Raw genomic sequence first — 18980 nt, forward strand, 5'->3', positions numbered from 1 at the left:
CTCTGATACAGACTCTGCCTGCTGCACTCCTGATACAGACTCTGCCTGCTGCACTCTTGATACAGACTCTGCCTGCTGCACTCTGATACAGACTCTGCCTGCTGAACTCCTGATAGACTCTGCCTGTTGCACTCTTAAACAGACTCTGCCTGCTGCACTCCTGATACAGACTCTGCCTGCTGCACTCCTGATACAGACTCTGCCTGCTGCACTCCTGATACAGACTCTGTCTGTTGCACTCTGATACAGACTCTGCCTGCTGCACTCCTGATACAGACTCTGCCTGCTGCACTCCTGAAACAGACTCTGCCTGCTGCACTCCTGATACAGACTCTATTGGCTGCACTCCTGATACAGACTCAGCCTGCTGCACTCCTGATACAGACTCTGCCTGCTGCACTCCTGATACAGACTCTGCCTGCTGAACTCCTGATACAGACTCTGCCTGCTGCACTCCTGATACAGACTCTGCCTGCTGCACTCCTGATACAGACTCTGCCTGTTGCACTCTTATACAGACTCTGCCTGCTGAACTCCTGATACAGACTCTGCCTGCTGCACTCCTGATACAGACTCTGCCTGCTGCACTCTGATACAGACTCTGCCTGCTGAACTCCTGATACAGACTCTGCCTGCTGAACTCCTGATACAGACTCTGCCTGCTGCACTCTGATACAGACTCTGCCTGCTGAACTCCTGATACAGACTCTGCCTGCTGTACTCCTGATACAGACTCTGCCTGCTGCACTCTAATACAGACTCTGCCTGCTGCACTCCTGATACAGACTCTGCCTGCTGCACTCCTGATACAGACTCTGCCTGCTGCACTCCTGATACAGACTCTGCCTGCTGCACTCCTGATACAGACTCTGCCTGCTGCACTCCTGATACAGACTCTGCCTGCTGCACTCCTGATACAGATTCTGCCTGCTGCACTCCTGATACAGACTCTGCCTGCTGCACTCCTGATACTGACTCTGTCTGCTGCACTCCTGATACAAACTCTATTGGCTGCACTCCTGATACAGACTCTGTCTGCTGCACTCTGATACAGACTCTGCCTGTTGCACTCGTATACAGACTCTGCCTGTTGCACTCCTGATACAGACTGTGCCTGCTGCACTCCTGATACAGACTCTGCCTGCTGCACTCTGATACAGACTCTGCCTGCTGCACTCCTGATACAGACTCTGCCTGCTGCACTCCTGATACAGACTCTGCCTGCTGCACTCCTGATACAGACTCTGCCTGCTGCACTCCTGATACAGACTCTGCCTGCTGCACTCTGATACAGACTCTGCCTGCTGCACTCCTGATACAGACTCTGTCTGCTGCACTCCTGATACAGACTCTGCCTGCTGCACTCTGATACAGACTGTGCCTGCTGCACTCCCGATACAGACTCTGCCTGCTGCACTCCTGATACAGACTCTGCCTGCTGCACTCCCGATACAGAGTCTGCCCGCTGCACTCCTGATACAGACTCTGCCTGCTGCACTCTGATACAGACTCTGCCTGCTGCACTCTGATACAGACTCTGCCTGCTGCACTCCTGATACAGACTCTGCCTGCTGCACTCCTGATACAGACTCTGCCTGCTGCACTCCTGATACAGACTCTGCCTGCTGCACTCCTGATTCAGACTCTGCCTGCTGGACTCCTGATACAGACTCTGCCTGCTGAACTCTGATACAGACTCTGCCTGCTGCACTCCTGATACAGATTCAGCCTGCTGCACTCCTGATACAGACTCTGCCTGCTGCACTCCTGATACAGACTCTGTCTGCTGCACTCCTGATACAAACTCTATTGGCTGCACTCCTGATACAGACTCTGTCTGCTGCACTCTGATACAGACTCTGCCTGTTGCACTCGTATACAAACTCTGCCTGTTGCACTCCTGATACAGACTGTGCCTGCTGCACTCCTGATACAGACTCTGCCTGCTGCACTCCTGATACAGACTCTGCCTGCTGCACTCCTGATACAGACTCTATTGGCTGCACTCCTGATACAGACTCTGCCTGCTGCACTCCTGATACAGACTCTATTGGCTGCACTCCTGATACAGACTGTGCCTGCTGCACTCCTGATACAGACTCTGCCTGCTGCACTCCTGATACAGACTCTGCCTGCTGCACTCCTGATACAGACTCTGCCTGCTGCACTCCTGATACAGACTCTGCCTGCTGCACTCCTGATACAGACTCTGCTGCACTCTGATACAGACTCTGCCTGCTGCACTCTGATACAGACTCTTCCTGCTGCACTCCTGATACAGACTCTGCCTGCTGCACTCTGATACAGACTCTGCCTGCTGCACTCCTGATACAGACTCTGCCTGCTGCACTCTTGATACAGACTCTGCCTGCTGCACTCGTATACAGACTCTACCTGTTGCACTCCTGATACAGACTGTGCCTGCTGCACTCCTGATACAGACTCTGCCTGCTGCACTCTGATACAGACTCTGCCTGCTGCACTCCTGATACAGACTCTGCCTGCTGCACTCCTGATACAGACTCTGCCTGCTGCACTCCTGATACAGACTCTGCCTGCTGCACTCCTGATACAGACTCTGCCTGCTGCACTCTGATACAGACTCTGCCTGCTGCACTCCTGATACAGACTCTGTCTGCTGCACTCCTGATACAGACTCTGCCTGCTGCACTCTGATACAGACTGTGCCTGCTGCACTCCCGATACAGACTCTGCCTGCTGCACTCCTGATACAGACTCTGCCTGCTGCACTCCCGATACAGAGTCTGCCCGCTGCACTCCTGATACAGACTCTGCCTGCTGCACTCTGATACAGACTCTGCCTGCTGCACTCTGATACAGACTCTGCCTGCTGCACTCCTGATACAGACTCTGCCTGCTGCACTCCTGATACAGACTCTGCCTGCTGCACTCCTGATACAGACTCTGCCTGCTGCACTCCTGATTCAGACTCTGCCTGCTGGACTCCTGATACAGACTCTGCCTGCTGAACTCTGATACAGACTCTGCCTGCTGCACTCCTGATACAGATTCAGCCTGCTGCACTCCTGATACAGACTCTGCCTGCTGCACTCCTGATACAGACTCTGTCTGCTGCACTCCTGATACAAACTCTATTGGCTGCACTCCTGATACAGACTCTGTCTGCTGCACTCTGATACAGACTCTGCCTGTTGCACTCGTATACAAACTCTGCCTGTTGCACTCCTGATACAGACTGTGCCTGCTGCACTCTTGATACAGACTCTGCCTGCTGCACTCCTGATACAGACTCTGCCTGCTGCACTCCTGATACAGACTCTATTGGCTGCACTCCTGATACAGACTCTGCCTGCTGCACTCCTGATACAGACTCTATTGGCTGCACTCCTGATACAGACTGTGCCTGCTGCACTCCTGATACAGACTCTGCCTGCTGCACTCCTGATACAGACTCTGCCTGCTGCACTCCTGATACAGACTCTGCCTGCTGCACTCCTGATACAGACTCTGCCTGCTGCACTCCTGATACAGACTCTGCTGCACTCTGATACAGACTCTGCCTGCTGCACTCTGATACAGACTCTTCCTGCTGCACTCCTGATACAGACTCTGCCTGCTGCACTCTGATACAGACTCTGCCTGCTGCACTCCTGATACAGACTCTGCCTGCTGCACTCTTGATACAGACTCTGCCTGCTGCACTCCTGATACAGACTCTGTCTGTTGCACTCCAGATACAGACTCTGCCTGCTGCACTCTGATACAGACTCTGCCTGCTGCACTCCTGATACAGACTCTGCCTGCTGCACTCCTGATACAGACTCTGCCTGCTGCTCTCCTGATACAGACTCTGCCTGCTGCACTCCTGATACAGACTCTGCCTGCTGCACTCTGATACAGACTCTGCCTGCTGCACTCCTGATACAGACTCTGCCTGCTGCACTCCTGATACAAACTCTGCCTGCTGCACTCCTGATACAGACTCTGCCTGCTGCACTCCTCATACAGACTCTGGCTGCTGCACTCCTGATACAGACTCTGCCTGCTGCACTCCTGATACAGACTCTGCCTGCTGCACTCCTGATACAGACTCTGCCTGCTGCACTCCTGATACAGACTCTGCCCGCTGCACTCCTGATACAGACTCTGCCTGCTGCACTCCTGATACAGACTCTGCCTGCTGCACTCTGATACAGACTCTGCCTGTTGCACTCGTATACAGACTCTGCCTGTTGCACTCCTGATACAGACTGTGCCTGCTGCACTTCTGATACAGACTCTGCCTGCTGCACTCTGATACAGACTCTGCCTGCTGCACTCCTGATACAGACTCTGCCTGCTGCACTCCTGATACAGATTCAGCCTGCTGCACTCCTGATACAGACTCTGCCTGCTGCACTCCTGATACAGACTCTGTCTGCTGCACTCCTGATACAAACTCTATTGGCTGCACTCCTGATACAGACTCTGTCTGCTGCACTCTGATACAGACTCTGCCTGTTGCACTCGTATACAGACTCTGCCTGTTGCACTCCTGATACAGACTCTGCCTGCTGCACTCCTGATACAGACTCTGTCTGCTGCACTCCTGATACAAACTCTATTGGCTGCACTCCTGATACAGACTCTGTCTGCTGCACTCTGATACAGACTCTGCCTGTTGCACTCGTATACAGACTCTGCCTGTTGCACTCCTGATACAGACTGTGCCTGCTGCACTCCTGATACAGACTCTGCCTGCTGCACTCTGATACAGACTCTGCCTGCTGCACTCCTGATACAGACTCTGCCTGCTGCACTCCTGATACAGATTCAGCCTGCTGCACTCCTGATACAGACTCTGCCTGCTGCACTCCTGATACAGACTCTGTCTGCTGCACTCCTGATACAAACTCTATTGGCTGCACTCCTGATACAGACTCTGTCTGCTGCACTCTGATACAGACTCTGCCTGTTGCACTCGTATACAGACTCTGCCTGTTGCACTCCTGATACAGACTGTGCCTGCTGCACTCCTGATACAGACTCTGCCTGCTGCACTCCTGATACAGACTCTGCCTGCTGCACTCCTGATACAGACTCTATTGGCTGCACTCCTGATACAGACTCTGCCTGCTGCACTCCTGATACAGACTCTGTCTGCTGCACTCCTGATACAGACTCTGCTGCACTCTTATACAGACTCTGCCTGCTGCACTCTGATACAGACTCTTCCTGCTGCACTCTGATACAGACTCTGCCTGCTGCACTCTGATACAGACTCTGCCTGCTGCACTCCTGATACAGACTCTGCCTGCTGCACTCTTGATACAGACTCTGCCTGCTGCACTCCTGATACAGACTCTGTCTGTTGCACTCCAGATACAGACTCTGCCTGCTGCACTCTGATACAGACTCTGCCTGCTGCACTCCTGATACAGACTCTGCCTGCTGCACTCCTGATACAGACTCTGCCTGCTGCACTCCTGATACAGACTCTGCCTGCTGCACTCCTGATACAGACTCTGCCTGCTGCACTCTGATACAGACTCTGCCTGCTGCACTCCTGATACAGACTCTGCCTGCTGCACTCCTGATACAGACTCTGCCTGCTGCACTCTGATACAGACTCTGCCTGCTGCACTCCTGATACAGACTCTGCCTGCTGCACTCCTGATACAGACTCTGCCTGCTGCACTCCTGATACAAACTCTGCCTGCTGCACTCCTGATACAGACTCTGCCTGCTGCACTCCTCATACAGACTCTGGCTGCTGCACCCCTGATACAGACTCTGCCTGCTGCACTCCTGATACAGACTCTGCCTGCTGCACTCCTGATACAGACTCTGCCTGCTGCACTCCTGATACAGACTCTGCCTGCTGCACTCCTGATACAGACTCTGCCCGCTGCACTCCTGATACAGACTCTGCCTGCTGCACTCCTGATACAGACTCTGCCTGTTGCACTCGTATACAGACTCTGCCTGTTGCACTCCTGATACAGACTGTGCCTGCTGCACTCCTGATACAGACTCTGCCTGCTGCACTCCTGATACAGACTCTGCCTGCTGCACTCCTGATACAGACTCTGCCCGCTGCACTCCTGATACAGACTCTGCCTGCTGCACTCCTGATACAGACTCTGCCTGCTGCACTCTGATACAGACTCTGCCTGCTGCACTCTGATACAGACTCTGCCTGTTGCACTCGTATACAGACTCTGCCTGTTGCACTCCTGATACAGACTGTGCCTGCTGCACTCCTGATACAGACTCTGCCTGTTGCACTCGTATACAGACTCTGCCTGTTGCACTCCTGATACAGACTGTGCCTGCTGCACTCCTGATACAGACTCTGCCTGCTGCACTCCTGATACAGACTCTGCCTGCTGCACTCCTGATACAGACTCTGCCTGCTGCACTCCTGATACAGACTCTGCCCGCTGCACTCCTGATACAGACTCTGCCTGCTGCACTCCTGATACAGACTCTGCCTGCTGCACTCTGATACAGACTCTGCCTGTTGCACTCGTATACAGACTCTGCCTGTTGCACTCCTGATACAGACTGTGCCTGCTGCACTCCTGATACAGACTCTGCCTGCTGCACTCTGATACAGACTCTGCCTGCTGCACTCCTGATACAGACTCTGCCTGCTGCACTCCTGATACAGATTCAGCCTGCTGCACTCCTGATACAGACTCTGCCTGCTGCACTCCTGATACAGACTCTGTCTGCTGCACTCCTGATACAAACTCTATTGGCTGCACTCCTGATACAGACTCTGTCTGCTGCACTCTGATACAGACTCTGCCTGTTGCACTCGTATACAGACTCTGCCTGTTGCACTCCTGATACAGACTGTGCCTGCTGCACTCCTGATACAGACTCTGCCTGCTGCACTCCTGATACAGACTCTGCCTGCTGCACTCCTGATACAGACTCTGCCTGCTGCACTCCTGATACAGACTCTGCCTGCTGCACTCCTGATACAAACTCTATTGGCTGCACTCCTGATACAGACTCTGCCTGCTGCACTCCTGATACAGTCTCTGTCTGCTGCACTCCTGATACAGACTCTGCTGCACTCTGATACAGACTCTGCCTGCTGCACTCTGATACAGACTCTTCCTGCTGTACTCTGATACAGACTCTGCCTGCTGCACTCTGATACAGACTCTGCCTGCTGCACTCCTGATACAGACTCTGCCTGCTGCACTCTTGATACAGACTCTGCCTGCTGCACTCTGATACAGACTCTGCCTGCTGAACTCCTGATAGACTCTGCCTGTTGCACTCTTATACAGACTCTGCCTGCTGCACTCCTGATACAGACTCTGCCTGCTGCACTCCTGATACAGACTCTGCCTGCTGCACTCCTGATAAAGACTCTGTCTGTTGCACTCTGATACAGACTCTGCCTGTTGCACTCCTGATACAGACTCTGCCTGTTGCACTCCTGATACAGACTGTGCCTGCTGCACTCCTGATACAGACTCTGCCTGCTGCACTCCTGATACAGACTCTGCCTGCTGCACTCCTGATACAGACTCTGCCCGCTGCACTCCTGATACAGACTCTGCCTGCTGCACTCCTGATACAGACTCTGCCTGCTGCACTCTGATACAGACTCTGCCTGTTGCACTCGTATACAGACTCTGCCTGTTGCACTCCTGATACAGACTGTGCCTGCTGCACTCCTGATACAGACTCTGCCTGTTGCACTCGTATACAGACTCTGCCTGTTGCACTCCTGATACAGACTGTGCCTGCTGCACTCCTGATACAGACTCTGCCTGCTGCACTCCTGATACAGACTCTGCCTGCTGCACTCCTGATACAGACTCTGCCTGCTGCACTCCTGATACAGACTCTGCCTGCTGCACTCCTGATACAGACTCTGCCTGCTGCACTCCTGATACAGACTCTGCCTGCTGCACTCTGATACAGACTCTGCCTGTTGCACTCGTATACAGACTCTGCCTGTTGCACTCCTGATACAGACTGTGCCTGCTGCACTCCTGATACAGACTCTGCCTGCTGCACTCTGATACAGACTCTGCCTGCTGCACTCCTGATACAGACTCTGCCTGCTGCACTCCTGATACAGATTCAGCCTGCTGCACTCCTGATACAGACTCTGCCTGCTGCACTCCTGATACAGACTCTGTCTGCTGCACTCCTGATACAAACTCTATTGGCTGCACTCCTGATACAGACTCTGTCTGCTGCACTCTGATACAGACTCTGCCTGTTGCACTCGTATACAGACTCTGCCTGTTGCACTCCTGATACAGACTGTGCCTGCTGCACTCCTGATACAGACTCTGCCTGCTGCACTCCTGATACAGACTCTGCCTGCTGCACTCCTGATACAGACTCTGCCTGCTGCACTCCTGATACAGACTCTGCCTGCTGCACTCCTGATACAAACTCTATTGGCTGCACTCCTGATACAGACTCTGCCTGTTGCACTCGTATACAGACTCTGCCTGCTGCACTCTGATACAGACTCTGCCTGCTGAACTCCTGATAGACTCTGCCTGTTGCACTCTTATACAGACTCTGCCTGCTGCACTCCTGATACAGACTCTGCCTGCTGCACTCCTGATACAGACTCTGCCTGCTGCACTCCTGATACAGACTCTGTCTGTTGCACTCTGATACAGACTCTGCCTGCTGCACTCCTGATACAGACTCTGCCTGCTGCACTCCTGATACAGACTCTGCCTGCTGCACTCCTGATACAGACTCTGCCTGCTGCACTCCTGATACAGACTCTGCCTGCTGCACTCCTGATACAGACTCTGTCTGTTGCACTCTGATACAGACTCTGCCTGCTGCACTCCTGATACAGACTCTGCCTGCTGTACTCCTGATACAGACTCAGCCTGCTGCACTCCTGATACAGACTCTGCCTGCTGCACTCCTGATACAGACTCTGCCTGCTGAACTCCTGATACAGACTCTGCCTGCTGCACTCCTGATACAGACTCTGCCTGTTGCACTCTTATACAGACTCTGCCTGCTGAACTCCTGATACAGACTCTGCCTGCTGAACTCCTGATACAGACTCTGCCTCCTGCACTCTGATACAGACTCTGCCTGCTGAACTCCTGATACAGACTCTGCCTGCTGCACTCTGATACAGACTCTTCCTGCTGCACTCTGATACAGACTCTGCCTGCTGCACTCTGATACAGACTCTGCCTGCTGCACTCCTGATACAGACTCTGCCTGCTGCACTCTTGATACAGACTCTGCCTGCTGCACTCCTGATACAGACTCTGTCTGTTGCACTCCTGATACAGACTCTGCCTGCTGCACTCTGATACAGACTCTGCCTGCTGCACTCCTGATACAGACTCTGCCTGCTGCACTCCTGATACAGACTCTGCCTGCTGCACTCCTGATACAGACTCTGCCTACTGCACTCTGATACAGACTCTGCCTGCTGCACTCCTGATACAGACTCTGCCTGCTGCACTCCTGATACAGACTCTGCCTGCTGCACTCCTGATACAGACTCTGCCTGCTGCACTCTGATACAGACTCTGCCTGCTGCACTCCTGATACAGACTCTGCCTGCTGCACTCCTGATACAGACTCTGCCTGCTGCACTCCTCATACAGACTCTGGCTGCTGCACTCCTGATACAGACTCTGCCTGCTGCACTCCTGATACAGACTCTGCCTGCTGCACTCCTGATACAGACTCTGCCCGCTGCACTCCTGATACAGACTCTGCCTGCTGCACTCCTGATACAGATTCTGCCTGCTGCACTCCTGATACAGACTCTGCCTGCTGCACTCCTGATACAGACTCTGTCTGCTGCACTCCTGATACAAACTCTATTGGCTGCACTCCTGATACAGACTCTGTCTGCTGCACTCTGATACAGACTCTGCCTGTTGCACTCGTATACAGACTCTGCCTGTTGCACTCCTGATACAGACTGTGCCTGCTGCACTCCTGATACAGACTCTGCCTGCTGCACTCTGATACAGACTCTGCCTGCTGCACTCCTGATACAGACTCTGCCTGCTGCACTCCTGATACAGATTCAGCCTGCTGCACTCCTTATACAGACTCTGCCTGCTGCACTCCTGATACAGACTCTGTCTGCTGCAGTCTGATACAGACTCTGCCTGTTGCACTCGTATACAGACTCTGCCTGCTGCACTCCTGATACAGACTCTGCCTGCTGCACTCCTGATACAGACTCTGCCTGCTGCACTCCTGATACAGACTCTGCCTGCTGCACTCCTGATACAGACTCTGCCTGCTGCACTCCTGATACAAACTCTATTGGCTGCACTCCTGATACAGACTCTGCCTGCTGCACTCCTGATACAGACTCTGTCTGCTGCACTCCTGATACAGACTCTGCTGCACTCTGATACAGACTCTGCCTGCTGCACTCTGATACAGACTCTTCCTGCTGCACTCTGATACAGTCTCTGCCTGCTGCACTCTGATACAGACTCTGCCTGCTGCACTCCTGATACAGACTCTGCCTGCTGCACTCTTGATACAGACTCTGCCTGCTGCACTCTGATACAGACTCTGCCTGCTGAACTCCTGATAGACTCTGCCTGTTGCACTCTTATACAGACTCTGCCTGCTGCACTCCTGATACAGACTCTGCCTGCTGCACTCCTGTTACAGACTCTGCCTGCTGCACTCCTGATACAGACTCTGTCTGTTGCACTCTGATACAGACTCTGCCTGCTGCACTCCTGATACAGACTCTGCCTGCTGCACTCCTGATACAGACTCTGCCTGCTGCACTCCTGATACAGACTCTGCCTGCTGCACTCCTGATACAGACTCTGCCTGCTGCACTCCTGATACAGACTCTGCCTGCTGCACTCCTGATACAGACTCTATTGGCTGCACTCCTGATACAGACTCAGCCTGCTGCACTCCTGATACAGACTCTGCCTGCTGCACTCCTGATACAGACTCTGCCTGTTGCACTCTTATACAGACTCTGCCTGCTGAACTCCTGATACAGACTCTGCCTGCTGAACTCCTGATACAGACTCTGCCTGCTGCACTCTGATACAGACTCTGCCTGCTGAACTCCTGATACAGACTCTGCCTGCTGTACTCCTGATACAGACTCTGCCTGCTGCACTCTAATACAGACTCTGCCTGCTGCACTCCTGATACAGACTCTGCCTGCTGCACTCCTGATACAGACTCTGCCTGCTGCACTCCTAATACAGACTCTGCCTGCTGCACTCCTGATACAGACTCTGCCTGCTGCACTCCTGATACAGACTCAGCCTGCTGCACTCTGATACAGACTCTGCCTGCTGCACTCTGATACAGACTCTGCCTGCTGAACTCCTGATACAGACTCTGCCTGCTGTACTCCTGATACAGACTCTGCCTGCTGCACTCCTGATACAGACTCTATTGGCTGCACTCCTGATACAGACTCTGCCTGCTGAACTCCTGATACAGACTCTGCCTGCTGAACTCCTGATACAGACTCTGCCTCCTGCACTCTGATACAGACTCTGCCTGCTGAACTCCTGATACAGACTCTGCCTGCTGCACTCTGATACAGACTCTTCCTGCTGCACTCTGATACAGACTCTGCCTGCTGCACTCTGATACAGACTCTGCCTGCTGCACTCCTGATACAGACTCTGCCTGCTGCACTCTTGATACAGACTCTGCCTGCTGCACTCCTGATACAGACTCTGTCTGTTGCACTCCTGATACAGACTCTGCCTGCTGCACTCTGATACAGACTCTGCCTGCTGCACTCCTGATACAGACTCTGCCTGCTGCACTCCTGATACAGACTCTGCCTGCTGCACTCCTGATACAGACTCTGCCTGCTGCACTCTGATACAGACTCTGCCTGCTGCACTCCTGATACAGACTCTGCCTGCTGCACTCCTGATACAGACTCTGCCTGCTGCACTCCTGATACAGACTCTGCCTGCTGCACTCTGATACAGACTCTGCCTGCTGCACTCCTGATACAGACTCTGCCTGCTGCACTCCTGATACAGACTCTGCCTGCTGCACTCCTCATACAGACTCTGGCTGCTGCACTCCTGATACAGACTCTGCCTGCTGCACTCCTGATACAGACTCTGCCTGCTGCACTCCTGATACAGACTCTGCCCGCTGCACTCCTGATACAGACTCTGCCTGCTGCACTCCTGATACAGATTCTGCCTGCTGCACTCCTGATACAGACTCTGCCTGCTGCACTCCTGATACAGACTCTGTCTGCTGCACTCCTGATACAAACTCTATTGGCTGCACTCCTGATACAGACTCTGTCTGCTGCACTCTGATACAGACTCTGCCTGTTGCACTCGTATACAGACTCTGCCTGTTGCACTCCTGATACAGACTGTGCCTGCTGCACTCCTGATACAGACTCTGCCTGCTGCACTCTGATACAGACTCTGCCTGCTGCACTCCTGATACAGACTCTGCCTGCTGCACTCCTGATACAGATTCAGCCTGCTGCACTCCTTATACAGACTCTGCCTGCTGCACTCCTGATACAGACTCTGTCTGCTGCACTCTGATACAGACTCTGCCTGTTGCACTCGTATACAGACTCTGCCTGCTGCACTCCTGATACAGACTCTGCCTGCTGCACTCCTGATACAGACTCTGCCTGCTGCACTCCTGATACAGACTCTGCCTGCTGCACTCCTGATACAGACTCTGTCTGCTGCACTCCTGATACAGACTCTGCTGCACTCTGATACAGACTCTGCCTGCTGCACTCTGATACAGACTCTTCCTGCTGCACTCTGATAGAGTCTCTGCCTGCTGCACTCTGATACAGACTCTGCCTGCTGCACTCATGATACAGACTCTGCCTGCTGCACTCTTGATACAGACTCTGCCTGCTGCACTCTGATACAGACTCTGCCTGCTGAACTCCTGATAGACTCTGCCTGTTGCACTCTTATACAGACTCTGCCTGCTGCACTCCTGATACAGACTCTGCCTGCTGCACTCCTGTTACAGACTCTGCCTGCTGCACTCCTGATACAGACTCTGTCTGTTGCACTCTGATACAGACTCTGCCTGCTGCACTCCTGATACAGAGTCTGCCTGCTGCACTCCTGATACAGACTCTGCCTGCTGCACTCCTGATACAGACTCTGCCTGCTGCACTCCTGATACAGACTCTGCCTGCTGCACTCCTGATACAGACTCTGCCTGCTGCACTCCTGATACAGACTCTATTGGCTGCACTCCTGATACAGACTCAGCCTGCTGCACTCCTGATACAGACTCTGCCTGCTGCACTCCTGATACAGACTCTGCCTGTTGCACTCTTATACAGACTCTGCCTGCTGAACTCCTGATACAGACTCTGCCTGCTGAACTCCTGATACAGACTCTGCCTGCTGCACTCTGATACAGACTCTGCCTGCTGCACTCCTGATACAGACTCTGCCTGCTGCACTCCTGATACAGACTCTGCCTGCTGCACTCCTGATACAGACTCTGCCTGCTGCACTCTGATACAGACTCTGCCTGTTGCACTCGTATACAGACTCTGCCTGTTGCACTCCTGATACAGACTGTGCCTGCTGCACTCCTGATACAGACTCTGCCTGCTGCACTCTGATACAGACTCTGCCTGCTGCACTCCTGATACAGACTCTGCCTGCTGCACTCCTGATACAGATTCAGCCTGCTGCACTCCTGATACAGACTCTGCCTGCTGCACTCCTGATACAGACTCTGTCTGCTGCACTCCTGATACAAACTCTATTGGCTTCACTCCTGATACAGACTCTGTCTGCTGCACTCTGATACAGACTCTGCCTGTTGCACTCGTATACAGACTCTGCCTGTTGCACTCCTGATACAGACTGTGCCTGCTGCACTCCTGATACAGACTCTGCCTGCTGCACTCCTGATACAGACTCTGCCTGCTGCACTCCTGATACAGACTCTGCCTGCTGCACTCCTGATACAGACTCTGCCTGCTGCACTCCTGATACAAACTCTATTGGCTGCACTCCTGATACAGACTCTGCCTGTTGCACTCGTATACAGACTCTGCCTGCTGCACTCTGATACAGACTCTGCCTGCTGAACTCCTGATAGACTCTGCCTGTTGCACTCTTATACAGACTCTGCCTGCTGCACTCCTGATACAGACTCTGCCTGCTGCACTCCTGATACAGACTCTGCCTGCTGCACTCCTGATACAGACTCTGTCTGTTGCACTCTGATACAGACTCTGCCTGCTGCACTCCTGATACAGACTCTGCCTGCTGCACTCCTGATACAGACTCTGCCTGCTGCACTCCTGATACAGACTCTGCCTGCTGCACTCCTGATACAGACTCTGCCTGCTGCACTCCTGATACAGACTCAGCCTGCTGCACTCCTGATACAGACTCTGCCTGCTGCACTCCTGATACAGACTCTGCCTGCTGAACTCCTGATACAGACTCTGCCTGCTGCACTCCTGATACAGACTCTGCCTGTTGCACTCTTATACAGACTCTGCCTGCTGAACTCCTGATACAGACTCTGCCTGCTGAACTCCTGATACAGACTCTGCCTCCTGCACTCTGATACAGACTCTGCCTGCTGAACTCCTGATACAGACTCTGCCTGCTGCACTCTGATACAGACTCTTCCTGCTGCACTCTGATACAGACTCTGCCTGCTGCACTCTGATACAGACTCTGCCTGCTGCACTCCTGATACAGACTCTGCCTGCTGCACTCTTGATACAGACTCTGCCTGCTGCACTCCTGATACAGACTCTGTCTGTTGCACTCCTGATACAGACTCTGCCTGCTGCACTCTGATACAGACTCTGCCTGCTGCACTCCTGATACAGACTCTGCCTGCTGCACTCCTGATACAGACTCTGCCTGCTGCACTCCTGATACAGACTCTGCCTGCTGCACTCTGATACAGACTCTGCCTGCTGCACTCCTGATACAGACTCTGCCTGCTGCACTCCTGATACAGACTCTGCCTGCTGCACTCCTGATACAGACTCTGCCTGCTGCACTCTGATACAGAGTCTGCCTGCTGCACTCCTGATACAGACTCTGCCTGCTGCACTCCTGATACAGACTCTGCCTGCTGCACTCCTCATACAGACTCTGGCTGCTGCACTCCTGATACAGACTCTGCCTGCTGCACTCCTGATACAGACTCTGCCTGCTGCACTCCTGATACAGACTCTGCCCGCTGCACTCCTGATACAGACTCTGCCTGCTGCACTCCTGATACAGATTCTGCCTGCTGCACTCCTGATACAGACTCTGCCTGCTGCACTCCTGATACAGACTCTGTCTGCTGCACTCCTGATACAAACTCTATTGGCTGCACTCCTGATACAGACTCTGTCTGCTGCACTCTGATACAGACTCTGCCTGTTGCACTTGTATACAGACTCTGCCTGTTGCACTCCTGATACAGACTCTGCCTGCTGCACTCCTGATACAGACTCTGCCTGCTGCACTCTGATACAGACTCTGCCTGCTGCACTCCTGATACAGACTCTGCCTGCTGCACTCCTGATACAGATTCAGCCTGCTGCACTCCTTATACAGACTCTGCCTGCTGCACTCCTGATACAGACTCTGTCTGCTGCACTCTGATACAGACTCTGCCTGTTGCACTCGTATACAGACTCTGCCTGCTGCACTCCTGATACAGACTCTGCCTGCTGCACTCCTGATACAGACTCTGCCTGCTGCACTCCTGATACAGACTCTGCCTGCTGCACTCCTGATACAGACTCTGCCTGCTGCACTCCTGATACAAACTCTATTGGCTGCACTCCTGATACAGACTCTGCCTGCTGCACTCCTGATACAGACTCTGTCTGCTGCACTCCTGATACAGACTCTGCTGCACTCTGATACAGACTCTGTCTGCTGCACTCTGATACAGACTCTTCCTGCTGCACTCTGATACAGTCTCTGCCTGCTGCACTCTGATACAGACTCTGCCTGCTGCACTCCTGATACAGACTCTGCCTGCTGCACTCTTGATACAGACTCTGCCTGCTGCACTCTGATACAGACTCTGCCTGCTGAACTCCTGATAGACTCTGCCTGTTGCACTCTTAAACAGACTCTGCCTGCTGCACTCCTGATACAGACTCTGCCTGCTGCACTCCTGTTACAGACTCTGCCTGCTGCACTCCTGATACAGACTCTGTCTGTTGCACTCTGATACAGACTCTGCCTGCTGCACTCCTGATACAGACTCTGCCTGCTGCACTCCTGATACAGACTCTGCCTGCTGCACTCCTGATACAGACTCTGCCTGCTGCACTCCTGATACAGACTCTGCCTGCTGCACTCCTGATACAGACTCTGCCTGCTGCACTCCTGATACAGACTCTATTGGCTGCACTCCTGATACAGACTCAGCCTGCTGCACTCCTGATACAGACTCTGCCTGCTGCACTCCTGATACAGACTCTGCCTGTTGCACTCTTATACAGACTCTGCCTGCTGAACTCCTGATACAGACTCTGCCTGCTGAACTCCTGATACAGACTCTGCCTGCTGAACTCCTGATACAGACTCTTCCTGCTGCACTCTGATACAGACTCTGCCTGCTGAACTCCTGATACAGACTCTGCCTGCTGTACTCCTGATACAGACTCTGCCTGCTGCACTCTAATACAGACTCTGCCTGCTGCACTCCTGATACAGACTCTGCCTGCTGCACTCCTGATACAGACTCTGCCTGCTGCACTCCTAATACAGACTCTGCCTGCTGCACTCCTGATACAGACTCTGCCTGCTGCACTCCTGATACAGACTCAGCCTGCTGCACTCTGATACAGACTCTGCCTGCTGCACTCTGATACAGACTCTGCCTGCTGAACTCCTGATACAGACTCTGCCTGCTGTACTCCTGATACAGACTCTGCCTGCTGCACTCCTGATACAGACTCTATTGGCTGCACTCCTGATACAGACTCAGCCTGCTGCACTCCTGATACAGACTCTGCCTGCTGAACTCCTGATACAGACTCTGCCTGCTGCACTCCTGATACAGACTCTGCCTGCTGCACTCCTGATACAGACTCTGCCTGCTGCACTCCTGATACAGACTCTGCCTGCTGCACTCCTAATACAGACTCTGCCTGCTGCACTCCTGATACAGACTCTGCCTGCTGCACTCCTGATACAGACTCAGCCTGCTGCACTCTGATACAGACTCTGCCTGCTGCACTCTGATACAGACTCTGCCTGCTGAACTCCTGATACAGACTCTGCCTGCTGCACTCCTGATACAGACTCTGGCTGCTGCACTCCTGATACAGACTCTGCCTGCTGCACTCCTGATACAGACTCTGCCTGCTGAACTCCTGATACAGACTCTGCCTGCTGCACTCCTGATACAGACTCTGCCTGTTGCACTCTTATACAGACTCTGCCTGCTGAACTCCTGATACAGACTCTGCCTGCTGAACTCCTGATACAGACTCTGCCTCCTGCACTCTGATACAGACTCTGCCTGCTGAACTCCTGATACAGACTCTGCCTGCTGCACTCTGATACAGACTCTTCCTGCTGCACTCTGATACAGACTCTGCCTGCTGCACTCCTGATACAGACTCTGCCTGCTGCACTCTTGATACAGACTCTGCCTGCTGCACTCCTGATACAGACTCTGTCTGTTGCACTCCTGATACAGACTCTGCCTGCTGCACTCTGATACAGACTCTGCCTGCTGCACTCCTGATACAGACTCTGCCTGCTGCACTCCTGATACAGACTCTGCCTGCTGCACTCCTGATACAGATTCTGCCTGCTGCACTCTGATACAGACTCTGCCTGCTGCACTCCTGATACAGACTCTGCCTGCTGCACTCCTGATACAGACTCTGCCTGCTGCACTCCTGATACAGACTCTGCCTGCTGCACTCTGATACAGACTCTGCCTGCTGCACTCCTGATACAGACTCTGCCTGCTGCACTCCTGATACAGACTCTGCCTGCTGCACTCCTCATACAGACTCTGGCTGCTGCACTCCTGATACAGACTCTGCCTGCTGCACTCCTGATACAGACTCTGCCTGCTGCACTCCTGATACAGACTCTGCCCGCTGCACTCCTGATACAGACTCTGCCTGCTGCACTCCTGATACAGATTCTGCCTGCTGCACTCCTGATACAGACTCTGCCTGCTGCACTCCTGATACAGACTCTGTCTGCTGCACTCCTGATACAAACTCTATTGGCTGCACTCCTGATACAGACTCTGTCTGCTGCACTCTGATACAGACTCTGCCTGTTGCACTCGTATACAGACTCTGCCTGTTGCACTCCTGATACAGACTGTGCCTGCTGCACTCCTGATACAGACTCTGCCTGCTGCACTCTGATACAGACTCTGCCTGCTGCACTCCTGATACAGACTCTGCCTGCTGCACTCCTGATACAGACTCTGTCTGCTGCACTCCTGATACAGACTCTGCTGCACTCTGATACAGACTCTGTCTGCTGCACTCTGATACAGACTCTTCCTGCTGCACTCTGATACAGTCTCTGCCTGCTGCACTCTGATACAGACTCTGCCTGCTGCACTCCTGATACAGACTCTGCCTGCTGCACTCTTGATACAGACTCTGCCTGCTGCACTCTGATACAGACTCTGCCTGCTGAACTCCTGATAGACTCTGCCTGTTGCACTCTTATACAGACTCTGCCTGCTGCACTCCTGATACAGACTCTGCCTGCTGCACTCCTGTTACAGACTCTGCCTGCTGCACTCCTGATACAGACTCTGTCTGTTGCACTCTGATACAGACTCTGCCTGCTGCACTCCTGATACAGACTCTGCCTGCTGCACTCCTGATACAGACTCTGCCTGCTGCACTCCTGATACAGACTCTGCCTGCTGAACTCCTGATACAGACTCTGCCTGCTGAACTCCTGATACAGACTCTGCCTGCTGAACTCCTGATACAGACTCTTCCTGCTGCACTCTAATACAGACTCTGCCTGCTGCACTCCTGATACAGA

Source organism: Phyllobates terribilis, unplaced genomic scaffold (assembly GCF_046119375.1).
Source record: "Phyllobates terribilis strain yellow unplaced genomic scaffold, ASM4611937v1 Scaffold_4__5_contigs__length_816908805, whole genome shotgun sequence".
Lineage (NCBI taxonomy): Eukaryota > Metazoa > Chordata > Amphibia > Anura > Dendrobatidae > Phyllobates > Phyllobates terribilis.